The following is a 4,883-nucleotide window of genomic DNA, read 5'->3' on the forward strand; positions in this document are numbered from 1 at the left end:
CCTCGCCCCCCCCGGGCCAAATTTCGGCTCCGCAGCGGCAGCAGCCGGGCGCTCCCTGCCCGCACACCGCGGCGCTGCGCTGCCGGCCGGGCCGGGAGCATCCTTCCTTTTTGCCGCTGAGAGCCGGTAAGAAGAAGAATTTAATTTTCCCCCTATCGATTTAAAGCGGGAGCCGGCTGGCAGCCGCCTCGGGGTGGCCGCCACTTGCCCCAAACTTTCGGAGCGCCGCCGAGCCCCGCTCCCCCCGCTCCCCATCGCGCTGCCCCACGCGCGGCACAAGCGCGGCAGGGCTCGGGGACGCTTGGAAACCCGCGTGGACCTCCCCGCGCACACGCAGCACCCCCGGACACCCCCGGGCATCCCCCGCGGAGCCCCCCCCGCGCCTTCCCTCGCCCCCGGGGCCGACTTTGGGCGAAGTTTTTGACCCCACGCAGGTGCGCGCCCCACGCCGCCGGCCGGCGGGAGGGGACCGGGGCGGTGTCGGGGCCCCCCCGGAGCCCTCCCCCGGCTCCTGCCAAATTCTCGCCGGCCCCCCCCCGGCCCAAGGAGCCTGCCGATTGGGCGCCGGGCCGGGCCCACGTCACTCGGAGCGTGACGTCGGGTCTTCCTGTTTCCTTCAGCTGTGTCTTAAAGTAAATCTTGGGGCGGTGCGGAGCGCCCGGCTCGGCGCGGCGCGGCTCGGCTTGGCCAGGCTCGGCTCGGCTCGGCCAGCCCCAGCCCTGCCCCAAGCCCCAGCCCAGCCCCAGCCCTGCCCAGCCCTGCCCCGCCACGCTCCCGCACACTCGCCGCACACACGGCGCCGCACGCTCGCACGCTCCCGCACAGCCCCGCGCAGCCCCGCACGGCCCCGCACACTCCCCCGCGCAGCTCCGCGCAGCCCCCGCAGCCCCCAGCAGCGGCGCTGCTCCGAGCGCGCGTGTGAGCGAGCGGGGCGCGGGCGCGCCGTGCATGTGCGCGTCGCCCTTTCTCTCTTTGCACCGGCAAAAAAAAAAAAAAAAAGAGAGGCTCAGTTTCGTCGCCTCTGCACCGAGTAAGTATCCTCTCCCTCTCTCCTCAGCCCCTGCTTTCCCTCTTCTTTTTTTCTTCTTCTATTTTTTCCTTCAATTTTTCCCCTCTATTCTTTTCCTTCTATTTCTTTTCCTTCTTCTCTTTACCTTCTTCTATTCCTTTTTTTCCTTCTTCTATTATTTTCCCCTCTTCTATTATTTTCCCCTCTTCTGCTCTTTTCCCCTCTTCTATTCTTTTCCCCTCTTCCATTCTTTTTCCTTCTTCCATTTCTTTTCCGTCTATTTTTCCCTTTTTTTTTCCCTTCTCCTGTATTCTTTTCATTCTATTTTTTTCCTTCTATTTTTCCCCTTCTATTTTTTTTCCTTATCTTTCCTCCTCCTTCTTCTTCTTTTTCCTTTTTTTTTTTTTATTTTTTTTTAATTTTTTTTTAATTCCCACTTGGGGCTGCTTTAAATGACCCGGGAAAGGGAAGGGTAGGGGGTGTGTGTGGACGAGCCCCCCTGCCAAATCTCGCTCCCTGTTCCCCGACTTCCCACCGGGCGGCCGCAGGTCCCCGCCGCGGGACCCCCCTCACCCCCGGGGTCTCCTTTTTGTCTCGTTGGGGCGCTTCGGCGGAGCCGGGAGATGCTGCGGCTCTCGGGCTCCTTCTTCGTGGTCCCGGCTTCCTCCTGCCCCCCGCCGAAGTTCCCCATCCCCTGCCTCCAACTCCTGCTCGGGTGCTCCGAGGCTCCCCTTTGTCTTGTTTATTATCGCCGCCGCTCTTTTTGTCCCTTCCCATTTGCCTGCCGTTTGCATGTCGTTACTTCTCCTTTTTAACCCCGGCCGGGAAGGGCAGGGACTTTTTTTTTATTATTGTTATCATTATTCTTAGTCTGCTCCTCGTTGCGATCACTTTGTCATTTCCAAGGGTGGGACGAGCTGCGAATTGGGCAAATGTGGAGAAAATGGGATTGGAGCGGTAGGTAGCGAGCACACGGGGAGATGGGATGCGAGGCGCGGGATAGGAGCGCTGGTGTGGCCGAGCGCTCGTGTTGCTGCTACTTTCTGGTTGTTTGCTTGTCTGGGGTTGTTTATTCCATCGGGGGGGTGGGTTATTTTTTTTCCCTTAGCTTTTGCTGGAGATCCTCCTGCGCGTTTTTACGGTTCCCGAGCGCCCCGAAGCACTTTGCCATGCGTTCAAACGGAGTTACGGCGCGGGAGGCGGAGGGGGGGGAAACATGCACCCCGCGGCGGGGAGAACCCCAGAACCGAGGCGGGCTGCGGGGCCCCGACAGGAAGGGATCCCTGGCAAGGCTGGAGGATGCTAAACCTCCGGCCGAACGGGCGGGGGTCTCCGCTGCTCCGGAAAAAGACTTGGGGGGGGGGGGGGGGGGGGGGGAGCACCTGGCGGGGCCGAGCCGCGCAATGCCCGCGGCGCTGCGCCCCCCGCCGCCGAGCGCTGCCCGCCCCCGAGCCCCCTCCCCGCTCCTCTCCCCTTGGTTGGGCTGCGAGCAGCCGTCAATCAGGGAAAGTTTGAAGCCTCCGCGGCCCCTTCTTGCTCGTTTTGGGTGCTTTTTGGCCTTTCCCCGAGGTATCCCGTGCCGGGAGGTACTCGGGAGGGTGGATAGAGGATCGTCGCCGCAGGAGCCGAGCCGAGGTAAAAACTCCAAGGTAGAGACTTTTTGCTACCAGCTCCCCATGAAATTATTCCGAGAGCTGGCCGAATGGCACCGGCAGTGTCTCCAGATGACTTTCCTGCCAGCTGAGCTCGGAGGCCTCCCGGTTCATGCAACTTCTGTCTTTTTTTTTTCTTTTTTTTTTTCTTTATTTTTTTTTTTTTTTTGTAATCGGCTGATAAATTAAGGCAGTCGTAAGATTGGACAGGTTTGGAAATTGAAGTTTAATATGATTCGGGGCAGAATTGTAAATACTGCCAGTTGTAGTTCCCTGAATAATGATTTATTCTGTCTCAAAGTGCAGACTAACTGCTAGGTTAACTAATTCAAGGTCTCTGATTTAACGGCATCGTGGAGCATGGGAAAAAACCCTTGGAGAACTTGGGCTGAGTTTGCAGTAGGAATCTGTCTTGCAACCATTTCAGTATTGTCTCTGCACAGAGTCCACGTGAGTTATTTTCTTCATGACGAGTGAAATAACAAGGACCAAGCCGGCATGGTAGGAGGGAAACGTTTTCAGTTTTGCACCTTGAATGGCTCGATTTCTTTTTCTCGTTGAAGGAATCTGTTTCCCCAGGCAGTGAGTGCGGAGCGCAGATAGTTGGTGGAGGGCCGTGCGTATCCCCAAAATAAAGGCCAGGACTAATGAAATGCCGAACACCTCCTCTTAGAGAGCTCTGTCAGTGCGTGCTGTAGTCGATGGGAGCTGAGGATGTGGGGCATTTGCAGGACTTGCTGAAGGCGTTGCGGGATTGGGCCCTGCTGGCTTCTCTGTTGCATGCTAAGGAGCAGGTAGTGTAATTTTCAAGGAAATCACGTTCTGATTTTTACCTCTTGTTACGGGGAAATCCTAACAAAGTAGTTGTTGCTGCTATTTGTTTCTGCCTTTATTTATGGTGCTTTATGGCATGTCTCAGCTGAGGGAGTTAGATAAGCCTTTCACCCAAGAAAACTTGTGTCAAAACCATATGAAAAGGTGATACTTTCTCCTTAGCAGCTGTGACTTTAAAGTGACTTTAGCATTGAGCAGACCTATGGTGAATGAGTGTCATATGTTTTTCAGATTTTAGCTCTGGTTTTGTGTGGGAAATGCTGTTGACTGGAATAATTTTCATCCTGCTCTTCGTGGCTGCTTCTGGCAAAGCCATGCCCAGTGCAGCGCTTTAGAGCGAAAGATTTAAATATTTCTGTTAGCAGAAGCATGGTAAATTCCTCGTGTAGTATTGGCGTGATGGGCTGACATCAAGCAGGCAGACGCTGGACCAAAGACAGTCATTGGTTTGTGAAAAGATAGGACCGATTTCAGCTCTATAAACTGATAGCTCCTTGAATTCACCAGTGAATATTTGTCAAGTTTAGCACTTCACTGCTGTGAATTCAATGGTTGTTCCCTATCACTTGAGCATGTTAGGTTAGACCGAGCTCCTTCAGAGCGGCTAAGTAGGGTGAGATTGAAATTAAATCTCCGTTATGTCTCATAGGTGTATGAATGAATATGGGAGAAAATGATCAGCAGCTTTGTAGATGAGTTAATAAAATTGATTACAGAAATCGATCTCTTTGTAATGAGTACGGTTAAATACCTGGCGTCCTATTCCTTTCTAAATACCATTCTAGCTAAAGGTTTGGGAACAGGAACTCTGCGGTACCTACAAATTAACCTGTTTCCAGTTAACATGTCAGTGCATATCACATGGATATGAAATAAACCCATGCCTGTAGACACTGTGCTATTAAGAAGTTATACATAGCTGCATTTTAATCAAGCCTCCTTAAACAAAAGTTTCAAAAGTAAATTTGCTAGTACAGTAACGCACAGTATGTTTTTGGGTGGACTTAGAAAGGGACTGAGGCCTTTGTTGTATTTTTGAGTTGCATGGGAATGGAAAGCATTCGGTTTCTAAGAAAGAAGCATCGTGCGAGTTGAGGCTCTAGACGTGGAGAGTAAATTTAACATAATACTCTTTGGTAAGCAAGGAGCATTAAAAGTGACGTGTAAGGCAAATTTAACCATCAAGAATTTCAAGCTGTGGAAAATGGGGCTCCTGAAGATTTGTACATAGATCTTGATAATCTAAGCTGTCTTTCTACGTGTGTATTTCTGGATAGCTGTCCAGAGATGGTAGGTGTATAAAACATGGTTTTGAGACAATACGTGGCCAAAGTACTAGTACTATGTAGAGGAGACTAACTTCCTAAATTTCTTTTTTTCCAAGACTT

At 52.9% G+C, this 4,883-nt stretch overlaps 1 protein-coding gene across 6 annotated transcripts in view; it reads left to right on the plus strand.

Annotated features, from left to right (window-relative positions):
* Nucleotides 1-372: 372 nt before the first annotated feature.
* Nucleotides 373-4,883, plus strand: part of PROX1 (prospero homeobox 1) — a 48,840-nt gene continuing 44,329 nt past the window's right edge. For 2 of the 6 annotated variants that reach the window (XM_035321766.1, XM_035321767.1), the window contains exon 1: nucleotides 375-1,030. The gene's annotated coding sequence lies outside the window, so the exon portion shown is untranslated. Of the gene's footprint in view, nucleotides 1,031-1,396; nucleotides 1,967-2,353; nucleotides 2,645-4,883 lie in introns of those variants that run through there. The other 4 variants (XM_035321763.1, XM_035321768.1, XM_035321764.1 and 1 more) reach the window with 4 other exon arrangements.

Source organism: Oxyura jamaicensis, chromosome 3 (genome assembly GCF_011077185.1).
Source record: "Oxyura jamaicensis isolate SHBP4307 breed ruddy duck chromosome 3, BPBGC_Ojam_1.0, whole genome shotgun sequence".
Classification (NCBI taxonomy): Eukaryota; Metazoa; Chordata; class Aves; order Anseriformes; family Anatidae; genus Oxyura; species Oxyura jamaicensis.